The sequence below is a fragment of the Castor canadensis genome, chromosome 15 (genome assembly GCF_047511655.1).
Source record: "Castor canadensis chromosome 15, mCasCan1.hap1v2, whole genome shotgun sequence".
NCBI lineage: Eukaryota > Metazoa > Chordata > Mammalia > Rodentia > Castoridae > Castor > Castor canadensis.
This window is the reverse complement of record NC_133400.1, coordinates 46770962-46795020: the sequence shown is the minus strand read 5'-3', so window position 1 is coordinate 46795020 and position 24059 is coordinate 46770962. Positions and strand designations below refer to the sequence as shown.

General features: G+C 37.8%; 1 pseudogene; it reads left to right on the top strand.

Moving 5' to 3' along the window:
- Positions 1–2208: 2208 nt before the first annotated feature.
- Positions 2209–16005, top strand: LOC109679806 (uncharacterized protein C2orf78-like; annotated as a pseudogene).
- Positions 16006–24059: the final 8054 nt, after the last annotated feature.

The following is a 24059-nucleotide window of genomic DNA, read 5'->3' as shown; positions in this document are numbered from 1 at the left end:
TGTGGTCAGAGTCTCGTATGGCAAAAACACAAGACCTTATCTGAACAAAATAAAAGAAACAAGGGCTAGGGATGCAGTGGTAGAGTGCCTACCAAGCAAGCATGAGTCCCTGAGGGCAAACCACAGTACTGCTTAAATAAAAATAAACAAGCAAATACGTGCAAAGGAACAGACATTTCTCTAAAGAAATAGAAATGGCCACAAATACATGAAAGGAATTGAAAATCAACACTACATTGAGAGTCTATTTCACCCCAGTCAGAATGACTCACGAAAGAAAGAAATTACAGTAAATTCTGGTCAGGATGTGGGGGAAAAGGGCACTTACACATTAGTGGTGGGACGGTAAGTTAGTCCAGCTACTATGGAAATCATTATGGAAGTATCAAAAAAATTTTTAAGATGCATGAAAGTAGAAGGGACACTATGTGGGAAGAGGAAGGGGACAATTGGGGGAGAAAGGATGACAAGAAAGGGAAAGTGAGGAATAAATATGATCAAAGTACATTATATACACATGTGAAAGTGACATGAAGTAACCCAATAAAAATGTTCAAAACAATCAATGCAACATCATGAGTTGTATCTCAAATTGAAGAATTTGAAACAGAAAATAATTTTCATTATGGACTTAGGCAATCAAATAAGGAAAATGATCAAATATTTTATCTTTAGTTTTAGTGACACAAGTCACACTTTAGTGGAACACAAAATAGTGTAACATTAGTAATTAAATGAAAGGGAGTCATTATAAAAATGAAATAGAAAATCCAATTTTATAACAAATTCAAATTGCTATAATGTGACTGTAGAGGGAACATACATCATACTAATTTTTAAAATCTACTTCTTATTTATACAAAGATAATACAAGATTTCTAGTGGTAAAATTAAATATACCAACATTTTCATCAGATAATATGATTAAGATTGTAAGTTTCCAATAAATAATCTCTTAATTAATTATAAACTCCTGTACTATTAGGAAAGAAATTTGGAGAAGATATGTAAATGCAATATGCACTTAAATTGTTTGCTTTTTTGGGGGGGGAAATCAAAGTTTTTCACTCTTACTTCCTCATCTTGGGTAGAAAACTAAGATAATTCAGAATCAGAAATATTACCTGAATTGCCATGTGAGACACTTTTAAGTACCTTTCCTTCATAGTTCAAAAGCATTTGCCTAATGCTATGAGTTTAAAATATGACAAATAAAATTACTATTTTAATGTTGGTAAGAAAATATTTATCAAATACAATAAATTCTTAAGAGTATTTCAGACAATATCAGTGTTCCTATCAGATCTTTTTGCTTCAAAATTTTGAGCTTTACAAAGATTTATTGAACTTGTAATTAAAGTAAAAAAATGAAGGTTAAACTTTCCTGCATAGAGGGCAATAAAACTCAGCTGATTAACTAGATTGGCGTGACACAGTGAAAAGTCTTCTAAATTCAAAAGCAGTCCAAACTCTACAATGAACAAGTACTTGCTCTTGGACAAACCATTTCTCTTAGGTTGAAAACTCTTCTAAAAAGTAAGGATTTTACAAATTTAGTTAGCCATATTATTATGAAAGTGTACACAGAAAAATATGAAAAGAAAAGGAATATGTTTTAAAAACTGAACTGTATTGGCATCCCAAATAAAATCCAGCATGATATGTGTTCAATATTAAGAGTTCAATTTTAAAACACTGCATTTATCAGAAAACTGTAAGTCCTAACTTTGCTTATTTTGTCCTATTCTTTGTACTTTTTAATTCAGAACAAATCAGCTATCTAATAATTTCTAACTAACATTGTATTAGTATATTATCCCATTAAAGTAGATAACATAATTTCCCATATTATTGACCTAATCGGCAGGAAAAGAAACAAAATGTCAAGACGTGGTTTGGACTACAACTATTCCTATGTGAGCTAATCAAACTCAGAATCAGTAGATCAGTGATAGAATGGCACTTAGTTTCCACTTCTATTTCCAGCTGACTTGGAAGACAAAACTTTCTTTTTTATATAGGTACCAAGGAGTCATTGTTAAAGTAGGCAGATACCCAGACTGATCAGGAAAGGGAATGGGCCTACACTTCACTTCCACATCTGTCTGGCCCTTCCAAATATAAAAAACACCCTAGACTTGTAATTAATGAACACCCACTAAATGAGCCCATTTCCTCATTTCAGGGCCTAGCATGTGTATACTTACAATGAAAGCCACAGATGACCACTATGATCTTCTAGAAGTGGTACCAGATGGAGAAGGTCAGAAAGGATCCACCATGCATGCGCCCTCTCGCCACTGCCCAGGTGCTGGCCTTTGCACAAACTTGTTAACTTACACCCATCTGGCTGCTTTAGGCAGAGTCAAGGTTGGACATAAAATTCCTGCCAACAGATTTCCCCTTTGTGTTACCCAACCCTACTTCAACAAAGGACCCCTACTGCAATAGATTCTGGGCAGTTGGATTCTGCACATTCCACCCCCAATTCTCCTCAAGGCACCAGTTAGCTGTAAAAGCAGCTCCTGTTCTTCTCCTTGCCTGCTTAGTTTACTTTCTGCCACCCCCGCCTCCTCCCATGGTACTCTATGTTAGACATCACCCCCACCTACCACCAATAACATCATTGTGGGGCTTAGCTCTCTTGAATACACAAATCCACTTCAGAGTCAGAGAATTCTGCACAATGGCTCCTTTTGGAAGCAATATTCGAAAATATTTGGAACTTAAGGCAGAATCTAAAGTACCTTAGGACTATTTCTTACTATGGACAAGAGATCATGTAAGCAGAAAAATTAAAGTTGACGCCCATCAAATGGAAGGGTAATATCGGATTCCCTATAACCTCAGAAAAGATGCTACAGAAGACAAAAGGCACCTTTTAGTACAGATCTAGTAGTAAACAGAAGGAAAACTGGTCTTTTCCTGCAATTTTATCTGAACCAATTTCATAGTTTACAATGATCATAACTAAGAACTACTGGCAGAAAAGGCAAAGGCCTCAAAGCAAAACTCTCCCTGAAGGTATAAACTGACATATAATATGTTGGACATGCAGGATGAGTCATTTTGCCAGCAATGTGTCTGGCTAAAGGTAGAAAGCCCAGCAGTCAACATAGAGTGTTCCTATTGGAATTATGGCTGAGTGCAATACATTTTCCAAAAGAATACTCACATTTTCATCAAATTGGTATTGTCAGGCATGTGGGAATTGTTCCAAAATAGTGAACAATGAAACCTGGTGAAAAGAGAAAGATGGAAGGGGGAATCTAATTAAGATATATTGTAAGCACCTATGTAAATATCACAATGTATCCCATGTGCAACTGTAAAAGCTAATAATAAAAATACTTAAATTCCAGAGATTCAGGAGAAACATTCCACAGGTTTCACCTACTTGTTATATTTAAATGAGATAAATTCACTTTTATTTTAAGCATTTTTGTTTGTTTGTTTGTTTTTTTAGACAAGTTCCCACTGACTTTGAGTTCAACCCACCCTTGAACTGGCTATGTGGCCAGGCTTTCTGCACTGGAGATCTTCCTGCCTCAGCCTCCCAAGTCCCAGGACTACAGGATCCACAAATACCCATGGCTATGTAAACATATATATCAAACTCATCTCCTGCTGAATCATCCTACCTTAATCAATGCAGTGCTGGGTTCATTATCACAGGCATCAATCAGACACTTCTGAACTAGGAGAGTCACAACATCTGGATAGCCATAAGCACAGGTATACTACACAGCAGTTCGGAAAGTTGAGAGAGTGTTTTAGAAGCTCAGATCAAAGTACTCAAAATTATCCATGTAGCTGTAGACATGAAATAGCATGTAATTAATATTTCAGAATGTAATTAATTTCAGATCAATGATTACCCTATTTGATCAAATTTGTTTTGATTTTTGTTTGCAGTGCTGGTGATAGAGCACATGGGCTCCCTCACACAAGCCAACTTCTCTACCACTGTGCTACATGCCCACCCAGAGCAGCCTGTCTGAATAAAAGAAGTACAGTCTTTAGATTTGGAGGTCAATACTGCTTTAAAATGTTATTTACTAGCTATTTCTTAGTTTTTTGTGAACACAGTGAGCCAACTTTCTCTTCCATAAAATGGAGATTCGAAGTAGCAGTTATGTTACAGAATACAGTGTCATTCCTCAGTCTAAGGGAGCTATTTACAATAGCTTGTAGCACATGTCAACTCACAATCTGGGAGATACTATGAACAGTATCATTGCTACTACTAACAAATACAGAATTTCAGTTATGCAAAATAAAACAATTGCACCTATTCCACAAAAGTGTTTTAGGGACTATGCTTTCAATGAGTCTAAGTTTATGTTTTTTAGTTGTTTTTTTCTTTAATTGCCACAGTCTTGGTTGTATTTTCCAGGCTGGCCTTCGTGTCAAGATCCTCCAACTTCAGCTGCTTAGGAACTAGCATTTCAGGCAAGTTCACCCTGCCTGATCCAGATGCCCTTTTCACATTTTTATTAATGTTTATTAATTTTACAAAAGGTTTTCATTGTGTATTTCTTTTCTTGCAATGACCATACCTTGAACAAAAATGAAAAAGATGTTGACTGTTGTCTGCCTGAATTTGGAACAAATTGAAAAAACAAAGTGAATTTGAAGCTTTAAGATGGGGATGCTACCAGTGTACTGTATTCTCCTTCATCAGAAGTAACTGACCTTACTGAAGGTCTTTTACAAAATCCACAAATTGTCAACAGACCCTCTTACAAATATTGTTGGCTGATCAAGATGGCATTGTGTAACTCTTCAGAACTACACCCACTAATGAGTAAAAAGGCACATGAGGAATATGTAAAATTTCCTCTTGTGAAACTAGAGGAACACTGTACACCTAGATAAATAACATAGTGTGAAAAAGCTTCAAAAAAAAAGAGCATGGATCTATTACCCTACTTAAATGACTCCTCACTAAAGAAACAAATACATGGGTATACACTGACATAACATAAAGCGGATGTTGGATTTTATCTGAGTTGTTTATCCCAGAAGCTGACACATTCTGGGAAATATTTGTCTCATTATGCAATTTCTCACAATATATATGATAAAAAGAGTTCTAAATGTATACAAGAAGAATAAAACACTACATATACTAAATTGTGCTAGTAAAATAACTTTTCAATGATCAATAAAGTTCTAGAGTGGGAATTATGGGTGGATTTGGTTTGCTGCTCATAACAACGGCCCGGCCACTAGACCTCTCCAAGTTGTGCAGGTCCCAGGTGCCTAGGCGCCTGTGTTTGGGACTGCAGCATCCTGGGTGAAGTCACATCTACCCCTCCCCCTTTCCTCTCCACTCCCTTCCCCCTCCTCTGGGTCAAGCCTGGGAAGCAGGCACTCCTCCCAAACTGCCTGCCTACACTGGACAACCCTGCCTTCACCCCCAGGCCCTGTCACCTGTTCACACCTGTAGTGAGAACTAGTCATGTACCACACACACTCATTTGCAAATTAAGCTCCAGCAAAGCAGTGTACACCTTATCACAGATCAGCCAGAACTACCAGGTTCCTTGAATGTCCAACTTAGGACAAGCTACAGCACCAGGATAAGCAATGGGAGAAAAAAAAAACTCAGTAGAATCAAACCCACCCACTAGGTGGACATAGATGCCTATCCCTGCCCAGCTGCTGCTGCACATGCATGGAGTTCCTCACTCCTGTTAAAATAGCTATCATACAGAAATCAAACAACAACAAAAAAAGTCAGCAATAATGTGGGAAAAAAAGGAAACCTCATACACTGTTGGTGGGAATGTAAATTAGTATACCCACCATGGAAAACAGTGTGGAGGCTACTCAAAAATCTAAAACTAGAACTGTCAACCTATGAGCAAAACCACTCTGAGAGATATAACCAAAGGAATTCATTCAGGTTACAATAAAGACACCTATACACGCATGTTTATTGCAGCATTAAGGACAAAAACCAAGCTATGGAAACAATCCAGATGCCTTGCTACTAATGAATAGATTAAGAAAAATGTGGTGTTTGCAAACAATGATGTTTTATTTGAAGATAAATGAGAATGAAATTTTGTCCTCTGCAGGAATGTGGATGGAATGGGAAAATATCATCTTCAATGACAATAGTCAGCCAATGTCTGCAGTTTTCCTCTCATATATGTAATATAGGCTCAATAAAAATGCAAGCAATAGTTTATATACACAGAAATATAAACAGAGCATGTATTCAAAAGTGAGGCTTGGTGGAGACCCAGGGATGGGGAAAAGAAAGATAGTGAATAATAATGAAGTACATTACATCTGTGTAGGAACAAGATGCAAAAAAAATGCTAAAAATTGTTAAACAACACAAGATACAGGAAAGGTAAGCAACTGCAGTGGAGGAGGGATACAATGAGTTATGCACAATACTTGTACAGATATAATATGAAGACAAAAATCCCACTAAACAATGAACACACACCTAAAAACAAAAGACAGGAATGGCAAACTGGTTAAGCTAAGGCATGGGTATTAAAAAAGAAGTAAAGAAGTTGAATGTGGCTGATGTACATTCTATACTGGATTGAATAGAGGTTCCATCCCCTTGTTCATCTTTGGTTGGGGTTTTATGAAAGATTGCACAGGAATGGGTAGTGGTTGAGTTCTGGTGTTTCTTTGCCAGGCAAAATGAGAACTATAAGACTTGCTCCTTCCTTTGATGATGTGGTGTATGTTCTTACATTCACATGAACAGTGGAATTAGAAGAGAAGAATGATCATGTTGCCTGGAGATGTACAGACATTCTTGACATCTTGTACATGGTTGAATGGTTTGAGAGGAAGATATGACAATGACAAAGAAGAGAAAAAAATGTCTTTCTTTAAATCATGTAACTGAAAACAGGCTGATATGTAAAGTGAGTTATTGAGCTAAACTACAGATGTGAGTATATTTAGGTGTTTATCCTGGTCACAAGAACAGAAGCACTAACCGGGGTATGAAAAGCAAAGGCAATCCAGATCAAGCTGGGCTGACTGCAAAACTCTATTCCTTATGTTTGGGTGCACATGTAATTCCCAAAATGCCTTTTCACAAGCCTTGTTTTATTAATTTTTCCACAAACCCATAAGTTCAAGTTAGTTAATAATGCTAAAAAGTAAATAATCATCATGAGAAAAACAAGTAATGTGTCTAAACAATGTGGACTCCTAAAAAATATGACCACAATAAAGAAGTAGAAAAAAACAACTTTTAAAAGCAGTCTATAGTATAAAAACATACTAATGAATTATGTAAATGAGCAATGTGACATAAAACAAAATCTTAAATATGTACTTGAAAAAATATTTCTCCCTCAGTATACAGAATTCATAACAACTTCTGTATTATTTAGCTCCATAAAAGATACTGAACTTTTATGTTAACACAAAGAGAGGTCAAGTTGTGTAGACTGGTTTCTCACAGAATCCAAAACCATTCTAACGAATCTTCTTTTTCTTAATTTTACTGTGCCCCACTAATGTATCCTTTTTTCTCTAACTATTCATCTCCCTATTTTTCCTGACCTTGCACCCAAGCATGGCAGACAGAGAATGCAAGAGGCCCAAGATTCTATACTAGCTGTTTGCAAGGGGGGAGAAACTACAGTAACTGTCACAATAGTTTTACTTGTTAAAAAAAGAGAAACTAACTTAATTCTTCTAAGGGAAGAAGGAAACTAAGTGTGGGATGTCCACAGGCCCAAGGAGCCAGGAATGGCAAATTATGAAGCAACATATTGTGACTGAAATCCAGATGAGGTAAAGTCAGCTGGATCTTTGCCTCTGGATCTTTTGACTCTCTGGTATTTGCGTCTAATGGGCAGAGTCTATTTCTCAAAGCATTGTGGCTCTGAAAAGAAGACCCCTGCTTCTGAAACTACACAGGAAATAGCATCCATACCAGTAAGACTGCAAAATCAAGGCTTTTCCAAGAAACAATTCAAACAATGAAGGAGAGAAGAAAATGCAGGTCCAACGTAGCCTAGGCCCAGCACAGGCTATGAAAGAAGAAACTAAAAGAGAATAAGATTGGATCATATCAATTCTACAAGGAGCACTCAATGAACTTCACCTTACACTTCAATCAAGTTACAAAAAAAGGATACTTTAACCCTTACCTTACCCAGTAAATTCACTACTCAAATCAATTGCAATAGTTTCAGAATAACTATAACTGCTAAACCTCAATGTGTCTTTCCTTCCTCCCCAAGGATATTAACTATATATGCATTATATAATTCTAGTATGTGTTAGAATGTAAAATATAAAATTATGAATAACTTTATTAATGAACATTTATAAGAACCATTGAGATGATTTCCCTAAAAGTGGAAAGACAGACTATCATGTCTGCCATTCAGGACTTCAGCACCTCAGAGCTCAGTCATTAAGGGGCTGTTATAGCTCTACTGTTATGAGCTCCAACCAATCCTGCTTTGTGGTTTGGAATCGGATCTTGCTATTGGCTGCTTCATAACTCTAAACTGCCAATGACATCATTTGCCCACCAAGCCTCCTGCCACCTGGGTAGAATCTTGGGGTTTCCATGGAGCTGCCTGTAAACAAAGTTGAATTACTACAAGTGACCAGTGACCAGTGATCAGTTACCAGTGTCCTTCGGACTTGACACACGCACTGTTCCGCTTCAGCTACCCAGACAAGTATCATCTCCTCATTTCTTGTATCTGTAGTTGATGTTAACACTTCTCAGACCATGTTGGGTAAGGAAAGAAATGTTCTTTAAACACAGCTTTTGAAAACTAATGAAAAAAATAGCTTTCATCCATGACTAAATTTAGTATTAGAGTCAAAACAGCTTAGAATAATGGGGGGGGGGGATGGAGTATTGAAGTAGATTTATCGGAACATAATTTCAATTTTGGCTTTGACTTTTACTAGGTATGTAACTTTGGACAGATTATATACTCAGTCAGAAAATGTTTCTTCATCTGCTACATGAGGATGGCGTTCGGCCCATGTTCTGTTCCTTTGCCTCTTCTAATATTGTCTCAAGGGCATGTGAATAGTAAATCAGAGACTTCTTGAGACTGTTAGTTTCATCAGAACCAGAGAAAAAACTACATGGTATTAAAAACTGAGCATTATATGCAAGATGTTTCATCTACAACAGTCTCTCCCTTCCCTAATATTTCCACTTTAGTATTTCAAATTTACACTGACCAAAATTATCCTTGGGTTTTGGAATTTTCTGTTTAAACAAGGTAAAAAGAGACATAGGAAGGAAAGAAGGAGGAGACTGAGTTATATGAAGGAAAGATTTTCTAGAGTAAGGAAGTTTGGGATTGTTTTCATTAAGCATAAGCCAAGAGTAACTGGGGGTGGGGTGAAGAAAATGTAAAACTGTGGGAAGAGAAAAGCCTAACAATGAAAGAGATGCAGAGGAGGGAGACATTCTCAAGAAAAAAGAGATGGGTCTGGGACAGAATTTTGAAGAGAACTAAAAATTTTTAAATTAACACACAAGTGTAGAGTGAAATCTACTCAGAGCAAAACAAACTGAAATTAGTTTTGGGAAATGCTTGTATTGCTGGACTAGGAAGGTAAAGAAGAGTAGAAGAGGATATCACCCATAAAGGCAGTTAATCAGAAAAATTCCATTTGATTATATTTTTTCTATGGACTCTGGACACAGATGACACTTGACAGTTTTGTATATGAATGATTTAGAGATGTATTTTAGAAATGATTCTGCCAATAAACACACTAAGAAAGGGGCTATAGAGAAGGCTGGTATAACAGAATTATCAGTGTCCTATTTCATTCTGACTTTTAAAATATGTGGATTTTTAAAAATCATGCATCTTAACTTGAATCAGTAGAAAGTTTCAAGGTAAATCTACTTTTAATCTTTTCAATAATATTTTTCCTTTTTTGACACCACTGGGGTTTGAACTCAAGGTCTAACATTTCCTAGGCAGGCACTCTACCACTAGAGCTATGCTTCCAGCCAATGATTTTCTTTGTAATACAAATACATAGTTATTAATAATAAATAACTGTTTTTAGACACAAGATTCAAAAGAAAGAATTTTCTAAGAATAAAAAGTCAGTCAGAATCTCTAATTCCACATTTATCTAAAACAAAGTTTTGAAATCTTTTGAATTTTCAATATTTAGAAGAATTGTTTTGGGCTGGAGGTGTAGCTCAAGGACAGCGTGCATGCTTATCAATTACAAGGCCCTCAGTTCATATTTCAGGAAACCCACCCAAAATTTTTTTATTGCATTAGTTGAATTTTAGTGGTAATTTTTTCAGACCTTAGGTCTGATATTTTCCTATAAGTTGAAGATGACCATTAGCTACTTTTGAGGATAAATATAGAAATTTTCATTATCTTTTTAAAACACTTTTTAGGTGTTTTTTCTGATTTTTATGTGGCTACATTAATTGAACTATCTCTCTAGTAGAATTAATATCTACTCAGAAAAATATGAATGAGCTCCATAATATAATTCCTTTACATTTATTGCTTTACTCTCAACTTTATACCACTTTATTGGGTGATGACGTCTTGGTATATGGCTCAATTTGCCATCAAACACTTGAGCTCAAGCAACTCTTCTACTCAGCATTTGACAGTTCTGCGGCTACAGATGCACCCAGATTCACACAACAATTTACTGAAATATTGCTCTGCATAAAATATGACTCCCTAAATGTTTACATTTGCTGCATTTATCTGCTTGTTACACACTTTTAAAGGTAATAGTTTCTCTGTATTTATGTAATGATTAGAAATACATTCAAAAGAAATCAAGGTGTTGTGTTTGGTGCTTGTAAACCCAGCCACTCAGAGACTGAGATGGGAAGATTGTAAGCTTAAGGCCAGTCTAGGAAATTTTGATGCTGGCTACATATCCAAATTTACATTACAATCTACTTACTCTTTTTTGGTTTTTGTAATTTGTCTGTCTTTGCAGAACTTACTATGTATTTCTCCATACAAATCATGTACAAATGTCACTTTTATTCTTGGATTGGATACCACTATTAATATTGAATGATAAGAATATTGAATAATAATACATGAATTATGATAATAATTCAATAATACTGCATGACACTTACGCCTGAGAAAATTTAAATAAATTTTTCCAAAAAGGAATTTTTTTTGAGAAACTAACTCTCAGGTAGTTATTTTGACTTTAGCATCAGAAGCCAGACTTTACAAGGTTAAACATGATCCTTTACATTTACCACCTGGTCTGTGTTGTAAGTGACCTCTATGAAATGACAAGTGACTTGCACAAAGAAAATGAGACAATGAAGGTAAAATTGGTAATAGCATACTATTGACTACCTTCCTTTCTTCCTTCCTTCCTTCTTTCCTTCCTTCCTTTTCTCCTTCCTTCCTTCCTTCCTTCCTCCCTTCCTTCCTCTCTTTCATTTTAGGCAGTACCAGGGATTGTACTCAGGGCATCAAGACTGCTAGGCAGGTGGTCTTCAATTTAATTCATACTGCCAGCCATTTTAGCTCCAGTTAATTTTGAAATATGTCTCACATTTTGTGTGGGCAGGACTGGACTGTGATGCTTTTACTTTATGCTTCCCACCATAGCAGGGCTGACAGGCATTGGTTGAGATGGGGTCTGCTGAAATTTTATTTCCTATGGTGGTCACATATAACAATGCTCTAGATGTCATCCACCCAAGTAGCTAGAATTACAGGCTTGAGTCATGGCCTAGCTAGTAACACTAGTCTCTAATGAATAAAAAAACAAAAAGCAATTATTAAAAGCTCTATTTCTACTGGTTTTTGGTCTTTTTTCAGAGGACAGTACCTGGTGAGAGAGTCAGGTTCTATAACTTGATACAGATAACAAGGAGATATTTTATTGTAGTCCTGGGGTCTGAACTCAGGACCTCATATTTGCTATTAAGGCACTCTACCAAGTAAGACACTTTGCCCATTTGGGGGAAGTATTTTGGAGAAGGTGTTTTTTTAACTAGTTCCTGGGCCTGCTTCACACCATAATCCTCTTAATCTCTGCCTCCAAGGTAGCTAGGATTACAAGCCTGTGCTACCACCTCCCAGCAGCAGGAGATCTTGATGGGAGAACTTGAAGACATAGGTCTGGCCTCTCAGGCCCTCAGTTTGTTCACCTACAAAATGGTAATATTAGAAGTTCTCTAAGGATATCTTAGTCTTAAAATACTTCAACTCTAGAACATAGTTATTAGATTGTACTAGGTCAGGCTCAAGAAAAAAGACCAAAGAGAGAACTGCTTTTAGTCCTGGGGACAATGTAGAAACCAGGGTACTCTGGGTCTTCTGTGCACAAATTAGAAAAAGGTAGTTCAACAGAAGAGGACCAAACTGCTTCACCAGTTACAGGCATCCTACACTGTTTGATTTTTGGTATCTCAGTGAGTAATGGTATTAGAGATTTCTGGTTTACAACAACCTTAAGCTAATAGTGGTCAGCAAATAAAGTGAGAGTTTGTCAATCTCATCAGTTAACATCACCCTCTTTCTTCCTACAGAAAATTTCCAAAACCCACCTTTGCTTGGAATTGACAATTCTCTACAGGTCTCTCTTCCTGTGCTCAGCAAAGCCACTTCCCTACCAGGAAGAGTCTGCAACTTCTCCAGAGATTCTGGTCCAGATGTCACTCCAGCATGGCTAGAGCCATCAGTCTCTGATACCTCTTTCTAGGCACTCACAGGTACTGCCTACCTTTACCAATGTTCTAGCATAACCATGTCATCTCAAATTACTGCCCAGAGCCAGATCTCTACTTCATCTCCCAACGCAGTGGTTCCCCTCTATCCATCATTGCCTGCCAACTTTGTTCAGGTTGCACCATCTCATATTGCAAATCAAGGACATAGCCTGTCACTTCCCTACCAGGAAAGAAGTGAGGTCTTTTATTATAATCAAAACACATTGGGGCCTCCGATATATCTAGAACATGGCTGCAGCCTGCAAACCTATGGCACTGTTTGGTATGCAGGGGGTAGGGCCTCTATCCTGCAACCAGAAATGGTGATAGTACAAAAGGAGGGTCAGACTACAAACATTATAACACCAGTTTCCACCTCTGGAGTCTTCCACTCTGGGACTGCTCAACCCATCACAGAAAATTTGAGTTTACAAGGTGAGTACAAAGGTCAAAAAAGGAAAAGAATGGTTAGCATTCAAAAGGAGAGCCAACTCTTTAGATGAGTGGTGGTTAGTCCACAGATAGGACGAGTCCAAGTCCTGAGATTTCAATCAGAGTTCTCACTCAGGACTCTGAAGTTTCACATTCTATATAAGGTGGAGGGCTGAGGACATGGCTTAAGTGGTACCATGCATGCCTCACAAGTTTAGGATCTGAGTTCAAACTCCACAAACACCAAAATTAAATAAATAAATAAAAGTGGAAATGCAGAATACTGTAATGGTCATCCATGATGCATTTCAGAGTCACTTAGAAGCACACTGCATAGGCCTCTCTTTCTTGGCAAACCCCCTACACTGTAATTTAAATATCTTCCCTAACCCATTGCTCTGGTTTCTTTTGAAAACACTTCCAAACCTTCATGTTCATTTAATTTTCTTTAATTGCCTTGTTTTAAGTGATACTGTAAAAGGATCCCAGTGTGCACACAGCATGTCCTTCTTTATGTATTTCATGAGATAGAACTCCACTTTATCTCCCTAGTCTGTGGATTACCATATTCTTATACTCACAAGGAGGGCAGAGAGAAATGAGTATACCATATATGAGAATGCAAGTCTTTAAAAAATTTTTTTCATTTTTATGTGCTTTGTTTAAAACCAGGGCCAAGAGCAAAGGAGACAAGTGCTCTAACTAAGCCAAACCACAAGCACAAAACATTTCATCTTTTTATCAATCACTTTCACTTTTTTAAACTTACACAAATCCTATGAAAAATTACATCAAAAGAACAGCAGTAGCAATTCAAGCAGTAATCACGTATCTCCTAACACAGGGTACCACCATTGTCTTAAGAAGAGTCCCTAAAAAGATTTTGTTCACTGTTGGCAGGGGCTTGGTTGCTGTATTAGTGTGTAACTAGGAGATCCTACTTACCAGGGAATGATTCTTTTCTTGACTACCTTTTAGAGATGGAAATTTCCATGGAGATGGAGAATTCCTAGACTTGCAACTTCGAAGCTCGACACCTTGTCTTCCACAATCTCCAGAATTCCTCAAGTCCTGCAGTAGTATAAATGCTCAGATACTTGAGAGTAACCCACCACATGAACAAGGACACATTTCATTAATAGCTCCAGTCCAAAATTCTACCAATATCTTGGTCTTGTCTCCAGCCCCATATACCAAACAAGTAGACAATGAGAAATTGGTTGAAATTAAAACCAAGATTTCAAAGCCTCTGGATGCCTTCTAGGTCCCAATCAAAAATCACAATCCTCACAATACTCCTTTAGAAATTCATGACATTCACCAACTTCTGGCATACATTAACCTTTTGGGCTAAAAGGGGAAGTCCGGTTCTGAAAAATGCCAATTTGTGAAATAATTGCCTAAGTCTTGAGGAAAAAGGGTCATTTAAAAACAGGATTGAGTCTAGCAATAGTATTGCAGACATTGTTACATTGGTGGAAGATATTCACATATTGCCTATTTTCAATTCATTGACAGGTTTTGAAGAATCCAAAGTCGCCACAGCCATCAAAGCCAATAATACAAACATTCTCAAGGTGGAAAAGTCCAGTGTCATAAAGGATCCCACTGGCCCAGTGAGAAAAAAGGATGGAGTTCCAAAGGCCAAAATTCAGCACCAGAACCAAAAGTGCCTGCTGGAGGGAGAAGTGGTTGTGTGCACTGCTGCATCCAGTGACAGACCTCCTGTGAACATCAACAAGCATTCTCACAACAAACCTCCAAAAGCCACATCCAGCAGGGCCAGCAAAGCTAAAGGCCAGGGACAGGAAGATACCAAAAAGATCAGAGAAAACCTCTCCAATAAAACTGAAGAGAGTAAGCAGACAGGGAGCAAAAGGAAGTCAGAGAAGACAACCATTCCCAAGGCAAAGCGCAACAGAAATGAATCTAAGTCTAGCCAAGAGACCTTTACTAAGCCTCAAAGCACCCTGGCCATGCATCTGCTGGAATCAGTGCAGGTTTTTCATGCACTGGGGAAGAAAAATGATAAGAACATTGGGCCATCTTCCTGTCGGGCTCTGGGAAATTCAAGAAACACCAAAGGCTCCCAGTATTCTCCAGCTATCAAGTCACAGCTGCATACCCCACATGAGGGCAAAGAGCCTAAAAAAATTGAACTCAAAGCCCAGAAGAAAAATAGCAGTGATGGCAATGAATGTCCATCTCCATCCCAAAATGAGCTGCCCCCATCTGGAAAGGTCAAGTTGGAACCTTTAGCTTTCCCAAGGCTGGACAAGCCTCAACCTTGACCTGTTTCTGGCAGACCACAGTCTCTTGCTTCATGTAGGCCCTTGGCATCTTACCCTGTCCAACCTCATTCTAACACAGACCAATCTAAATCAGTCAATGTATCTCAACCAGCTAGTGCCAACACATCTTCGATTGGTCCTGTCAAACCAGCTCAACCAATTTCGACCAATGCAACACTACGGGGTTTGACCAAGCCTATCCAGCCAAATATATTTCAGTCTGCTGCTGCTAGACCTGCACCCTACAAAACATCATCTACCACTTCTTTCCAGTGGGAGCCTGCTTCCACGGCTGTGACAAAGTTCCAGCGACCACCTAAGCTACAAACCCAATTTCTACTGCATGATTTCAGCTTGCAACCCATTCCATGGAGGAAACCCAATGTGCCTGAGCCAGTAATGTCAAGCCCCATCACAAAAGAGCAGAGGCCAGAGCGTGAGGCCATGAAAAGGAAGGCTCAGCAAGATCGTGAGCATGCTGCCAAATACCCTTTTTTGGGAAAACTTCAATTTTTCATTGGGAGGGAAAAAGAACTGGAAATTTCTCAATACTATGGTTATGTAATGTAAGAACACCTAAGATTTTTGGCACCACTATAGATACCAAATGCCTTTACATATACATATACATAGATTGAGATAAATATATGGATATATTACTATATACAATTTTTTGATACAAATGTACATTAAATTTTAATTATTTTAATGTATTTTAAAAACTTAAGTGTTGTCATATTAGTAGAAGAGCAATAAAGAGGCCTTTGGTACTTTGAGATGCAGCTTCCTTGGTTTTCATTGGCAGAGGTGGGGATCATAATCTACATTTGACCAAAGGAACTGAGAGTTGGATGGGAGAACAGGGGGAGAAGGATAAGTGGGAAAAGAGGATGGAGTATTATCTGGGTGTAGAAGATCAAAAAAGTGGAGATTATATAGGTTGCTAAGAAGAATCATGGATAGGTAAAATGACAAAGTGAGATTGGGGTTAAAATTGTAAAATTTACAAAAAGTTGGAAAAGCCTGAATATGTGACTAAGTAGACCAAAAGAAATGTTAACAACAACAACAAAAAAAACTCTTTCCTTGATAATGGCTCTTGCCTCATGACCCACTAGATAAGTATTTTAGACATTCAGGACAAAATTCAACATGTTTGAGTTATCTATGACAAAAGACAGGAACAGTGAATACCATGTATGGGAGGATCTACTACAGTAGTGGCAAGAGCTCAGTCATGGCAGCTGATAACTTGGGGTCTAGCCAAGTGAACTGCAGCAACTTGAGGCCCACCCTGAAAATTACTTGAAATATAAATCACCATTCTTTCACCACTCAAGCACCAGGGCAACATGAGTGCACTTGCATTGCTCTATTCAGAATTTTCCTGGCTCTTTTGTTTTCTATAGTTGTGATCTCCTTTTTTCATTTTGTCAAGTACTGCTATGAGTCCTTCATTAATTTGCAACATGTTGGTACACCAAAATGCTGTGTTGTCCTGGGGGTGGCACTTCAGTGCACCTTTTGAACTATGGTCCCAATTGATGTCCTTGCTCCCACCCTTCAAGCCTATAACTTGTGAACACAGCAGCCATCACAGTCATTTCAAAGTGTAAATCATGTCCTGTCAGTCTTTTTCTTAGAACCTCACACAGATTCTCATTTCTTTAATATTCAAAGCCACCATCCTTACATTGACCTAAAAGGACCTATCTTATATCGATGCTCTTCAAACATTTTCTGCAAAGAGCTACACAGCAAATATGTCAGTCTTGTGAGCCAGGCTGTCTCTATCTCAACTACTCCACTCTGCAGTCACAGCATGGAAGCAGACATGGGAAGTATGTAAACAAATGGCTATGACTGTGTTCCAATACACCATCATTTATAAAATCAGACTGGAAAGGGGTTGAAGTGACAAAAGAAAAGTACAGTCTCAGTGGGTATACAACATGAATCCCCTTTGAATATTGACTTTGGAATTAATAATGAAAGGCAGGACAGTGAAATAAGTACAGTTTGTGGGGTATATGTGGGAGGGAGAGGTTAAGTAGAGGAGATGAAGTGAGAAAATATGGTTGATCAGCTTCATATACGTATACGAAAGAGAATGATGAAACAGCTTGCAATTGATTTAGGTGGAGCAGGTTGGGGGAGTCACAGGAGAAGATGGTGAGGATGATGTAAGCAATGTTCAATGTGAGGGGTTATTTGGAATTGACGCAATAAATTGCCACTGTGCAACTAATATATTGTAATAAAAATGGGGGAAAAACAGGCAGAACAGGTTCACTGACTGTGCACTCATGATCTATTCCTTGAGTCCTTTCAGTCATTCCATTCCAGTCATACTGAGCCCACTTGCTGTTCTCTGCATGAAGTGCTGTTTTTACCTTCTTCAAGTCTTAGCTCAAATCTTGTATTATCACAGTTTCTTTGACCATGTGTTTTGAATATACAATACCACTCTGTTCTCCCTTTCCTCAGTCTGATTCCTTTCACCATAGCCTATTTCTTCTGTAGAACTTCAAACCTTCTGATACACCACATAACTGACTTCTTTATCATATGTTTTATAATTTACTGCTAGCTCTCACATCATTAAAACGTAAGATCCTTGAGGGTGCAGAGTTCCTTCAATACATCCTTCCTCTTCCTCCTCCTCTTCCTTTTCCTCCTCCTCCTCCTTCTCCTCCTCCTCTTTCTTCTTTTTCTTCATTCTTCTTATTCCTTGTCCTCCTCCTCCTCCTATTTTCTTTTTTCTTGCAGAGGGACATTTTGTTCCCTTCATTGTTCACTGGTAAGTTTCCAGTTGTTTCAATAGTGTATGGCACATAATACATAATCAATACATATTTCTTGAATTACTGAATAGAACGTTCTTCCCAGAGTAGAAATTAAGTGGTAGAAAAGTTTTAATTCATCACTAATCGTTTCAGTTTCTTGTCATATTCCAGAATTTTTTAATAATTAATATGTGGACCCAATATAAAGTGACAAAATCCATCACCAAGATTGTGCTATTCAAATAACACTAAATTCTTTTATGTCATTTAATTCTTTTTTAAATTTGCGAATTGAGAATATTCTCTTACCAAAAACAAAGGCCTTGAGTTATCTGGAAATAGATTCTGCTACCTCCAGGTATTTAACAGATAACAGAAAAAGAAAATATTTTTAACATAGAACTTCTTCCTCATGTACTTGTAAAACTTATTCCTCATTTAAGCATCAATTTTTAAGTTTTTTAAACTATTGAGACAGGGTCTTCCAATGCAGAAAAGGCTGGCCATGATCTTACAATCCTCCTACCTCAGCCTCTCAAGTGCAGGAATGTAGACATATACCACCATGCATAGCAGAATATTTAATTGTAACAATATATACATGTTAAAGCTCTTTCCAGAATGCATACTACCTTATTTTCCAAATGCGTCATTTTTTCCTGGTGACAGATGATACGATGTGGGCCCCCGGGGTGGCCAGTGGCTGTTGCCCATATGGCTTGGGAAGACGCAGACCAGGTGAGCTTCGCGGTACCGTGGTTCTCCCACAGACAACCCTGGGCCAGAGAAGCATAGCCCCCTGGACAGACTGACCTCCACCCGGGGAAAAAAACAGAAACTGAGTAATAAGCAATAAGAACAATTAAGACACGCTGGAAAGAGGGTGGGGCGCCCTGAGCGCTGAAGATTGGGGGAAGGGAATCCTTCCAGGACTGTAAATAAACAAGCCAGGCAGGCCAGAGAGGCACTGGTGGGAGTGGGGCGCATGCCCAGCAACCAGGAGCGGGGAAGCTTGTGAGAGTGGCAGAGGGAGAAAAACTGCACAGGAGAGGAGGGAAAACCCACTTCCCACATGAACAGTAAATAAACATGGTGGCCAGCAGGAGCAGCAGCACCGCCCAGTAAGCAGGAGCAGGAAAGCTTCTGAAAGTGGCAGTGGGAGGAAAACTTCAGAGGAGAGGAGGGAAGACCCACCTCCCACATAAACTGTAAATAAACACGCAGGCCTGACAACGCGGGGGCAGTGTCACCTTTCCCAGTGCTTGGAAAGGGGAAAGCCTGTAGCAGAGGCTGCCGCACAGGAGAACTCTGAACAAACAAAGCCTGTGGGACCAGGTGAGTGCTAGCTCACCACAGAGATCTTCATAAATAACGCCGCCAGCTACAGGCTGAGAGCAGCAGGCAGGCAAGCCACGGTTGCAGATACCACTCTCAGAACTGTTTCCAGATGCTTTTTTTTCTTTTTCTCCCTACCTTTGATGAGAGAACAACCGAATTACACCTGCAAGCTGAAAAACTTACTGAAACTGTATTGCATTTGAACTTGGGACACTTGGTGGGGCTTTTGTGTGTATGTGTATGTGTATGTGTGTGTGTGTGTGTGTGTGTGTGTGTAGTTTTGTTCTACTTTATGCATCCCCTTTGATGCACAACTACAGAACAACATCTGAGTCACCAACTCCAGGACTGGAGATTGAGACAGACACCCAAATTATTAAGACTGAAACTGCATTGCATATAAACTTGGAAGTTTTTGGTTTCTTTTTTCTTTTTAATTTCCTATTTTCCATTTTATTTTAATTCATTTTTATATATAGATATTTCTCTCATTTACTTATTTTTTATTTTTTTTATCTTTGATTTTCAATCCTCTCTCTGTCTCTCTAATGTCTGTTCAGCTTACTGTCGATTAGTACACTAACACTCCCTGTTTATACCTTTGAAACTCTCTTGTCTGATACCTTGTTCTGCTTTCTCCCTCTTGTCTGTATATTTGTTTTCCCCTTTTCTTTAACTTCTTGCTTTCCAACTCAGCTCACCCTTCCATTGTAAATATTACCATTGTTATTATTACAAGCTAGAAAATACTTAATTGCACACAGTACAGGGACAGTAACAACACCAAAGACAATGACAGGAAGACAGAAAAAACAGGGAAACCAGTTTCCCCACAGCAAAAAATTAGTACAGAAACCAGAGGGGAATGAAGAGGACAAAAACTCAGATCCAGACTCCAACAAAATGAAGATAAATTATGACAAAGGACCCAATGAAGCCCACAAGAATTATTTAAAAGAAGACATACTACAAGTACTCAATGAGAATTTTATAGAGATGATACTGGATAGGGTCAACCAAAATGTACAGGACACACTCAAGAAATTCCAAGACAACAAAAATGGAGAATTTGAAAAAGCAAAAGAAGAAATAAAGGAAACCATAGAAGCACTATAAACACCAAAGTGAAAGAAAGAACATGATGAATAAATGGATAAATGAACTCAGGAAAAAAATAGATAACATTAAAGAGGAAAACTGCCAGGATTGGAAAACCTCAGAAAAAAGAACGAAACAGAACTGCAAAACAAAACGGAAGGCCAATCCAGCAGAATAGAACAAACAGAAGACAGAATCTCAGAACTTGAAGATGAAATGGTAATTAAAGGAAAAACTGAAGAACTATTAATTAAACAACTCAAGACCTGTGAAAAGAAAATGCAAGAACTCACTGACTCCATCAAAAGACCAAACTTGAGAATCATGGGCATCAAAGAAGGAGAAGAGGTGTAAGCGAAGGGAATGCATAATATATTCAACAAAATAATAATGGAAAATTTCCCAAATCTAGAGAAATATATCCCCATACAGATACAAGAGGCCTCCAGGACACCAAACAGACCAGATCAAAATAGAACTACTCCACGACACATCATCATTAAAACAACAAGTTCAGAAACTAAGGAAAGAATATTGAAGGCTGTAAGAGAGAAAAAACAAGTAACATGCAAAGGTAAACCCATCAAAATCACAGCAGACTTCTCAACAGAAACATTAAAAGCAAGAAGAGCGTGGGGTGAGATCTTCCGGGCACTGAATGAAAATAACTTCAACCCCAGGATACTCTACCCAGCAAAGCTATCATTCAAAATAGATGGAGCAATAAAAGTCTTCCATGAGAAGCAGAAACTAAAACAATATGTGACCACAAAGCCACCATTACAAAAGATTCTGCAAGGGATTCTGCACACAGAAAGTGAAACCCAACTTAACCATGAAAAGGCAGGCAGCACCAAACCACAGGATAAGAAAAAGCAAACAGTAGAGAGTAACCTCAACTTAGGTACACACAATCAAACCTTCAAACAACTAAGACAGCTAAATGGCAGGAATCACCACATACCTATTATTACTAACGCTTAATGTTAATGGACTTAATTCACCCCTCAAAAGACACCATTTGACAAAATGGATTAAAAAAGAAGATCCAACAATTTGTTGCTTACAGGAGACTCATCTCACCAACAGAAATAAGCATATGCTTAGGATGAAAGGCTGAAGAAGATTTACCAAGCCAATGGCCCCCGAAAACAGGAAGGAGTAGCAATACCTATCTCTGACAAAGTAGACTTCAAACCTACATTGATCAAACGAGATAAAGAAGGACATTCTGTACTAAGAAAAGGGGAAATAGACCAAAAGGAAATAATAATCATCAACCTGTATGCACCCAATGTCAATGCATCCAATTTCATCAAACATACCCTGAAAGACCTAAAAGCATATATAAATGCCAACACAGTGGTTGTGGGAGACTTTAACACCCCATTATCATCAATAGACAGGTCATCCAAACAAAAACTCAATAAAGAAACCCAAGATCTAAAATATGCAATAGACCAAATGGACCTAGTAGATGTCTACAGAAAATTTCATCCAACCTCTACACAATATACATTCTTCTCAGCAGCCCATGGAACCTTCTCCAAAATAGATCATATCCTAGGGCACAAAGCAAGACTCAGCAAATTTAAGAAAATAGAAATAATACCGTGCATACTATCTGACCACAATGCAGTAAAAGTAGAACTCAACAACAAAAGTAAAGACAAAAAACATGCAAACAGCTGGAAACTAAATAACTCATTACTTAATGAAGAGTGGATCATCGATGAAATAAAAGAGGAAATTAAAAAGTTCCTGGAAGTCAATGAAAATGAAAACACAACCTACCGGAACCTATGGGACACAGCTAAGGCAGTCTTGAGAGGAAAGTTTATAGCCATGAGTGCATATATTAAAAAGATTGAAAGATCCCAAATCAATGACCTAATGATACATCGCAAACTCCTAGAAAAACAAGTACAAGCAAATCCCAAAACAAATAGAAGGAGAGAAATAATAAAAATAAGAGCTGAAATCAACGAAATAGAAACCAAAAAAACCATACAAAGAATTAATGAAACAAAAAGTTGGTTCTTTGAAAAAATAAACAAGATTGATAGACCCCTGGCAAACCTGACTAAAATGAGGAGAGAAAAAACCCAAATTAGTAGAATTAGGAATGCAAAAGGGGAGATAACAACAAACACCATGGAAGTCCAAGAAATCATCAGAGACTACGTTGAGAACCTATATTCAAATAAATTTGAAAATCTTAAAGAAAGGGACATATTTCTAGATACATATGATCATCCAAAACTGAACCAAGAGGAATTAATCACCTGAATAGACCTATAACACAAAATGAAATTGAAGCAGCAATCAAGAATCTCCCCAAAAAGAAAAGTCCAGGACCTGATGGATTCTCTGCTGAATTCTATCAGACCTTTAAAGAAGAACTGATACCAACCCTCCTTAAACTGTTCCATGAAATAGAAAGGGAAGGACAACTGCCAAACACATTTTATGAAGCCAGTATTACACTTATCCCAAAACCAGGCAAAGACACCTCCAAAAAGGAGAACTATAGGCCAATCTCTTCACTGAACATTGATGCAAAAATCCTCAACAAAACAATGGCAAACAGAATTCAGCAACACATCAAAAAGATTATTCACCACGACCAAGTAGGCTTCATCCCAGGGATGCAGGGGTGGTTCAACATATGAAAATCGATAAACGTAATAAACCACATTAACAGAAGCAAAGACAAAAACCACTTGATCATCTCAATAGATGCAGAAAAAGCCTTTGATAAGATCCAACATCATTTCATGATAAAAGTTCTAAGAAAACTAGGAATAGAAGGAAAGTACCTCAACATTATAAAAGCTATATATGACAAACCTACAGCCAGCATTATACTTAACGGAGAAAAATTAAAACCATTCCCTCTAAAATCAGGAACCAGACAAGGATGCCCACTATCTCCACTCCTATTCAACATAGTACTGGAATTCCTAGCCAGAGCAATTAGGCAAGAAGAAGGAATAAAAGGAATACAAATAGGTAAAGAAACTGTCAAAATATCCCTATTTACAGATGACATGATCCTATACCCTAAAGACCCAAAAAACTCTACTCAGAAGCTTCTAGACATCATCAGTAGCTATAGCAAGGTAGCAGGATATAAAATCAACATAGAAAAATCATTAGCATTTCTATACACTAATAATGAACAAACTGAAAAAGAATATATGAAAACATTTCCATTTACAATAGCCTCAAAAAAAATCAAATACCTAGGTGTAACCTAACAAATGATGTAAAAGACCTCTACAAGGAAAACTATACACTTCTGAAGAAAGAGATTGAGGAAGACTATAGAAAGTGGAGAGATCTCCCATGCTCATGGATTGGTAGAATCAACATACTAAAAATGTCAATACTCCCCAAAGT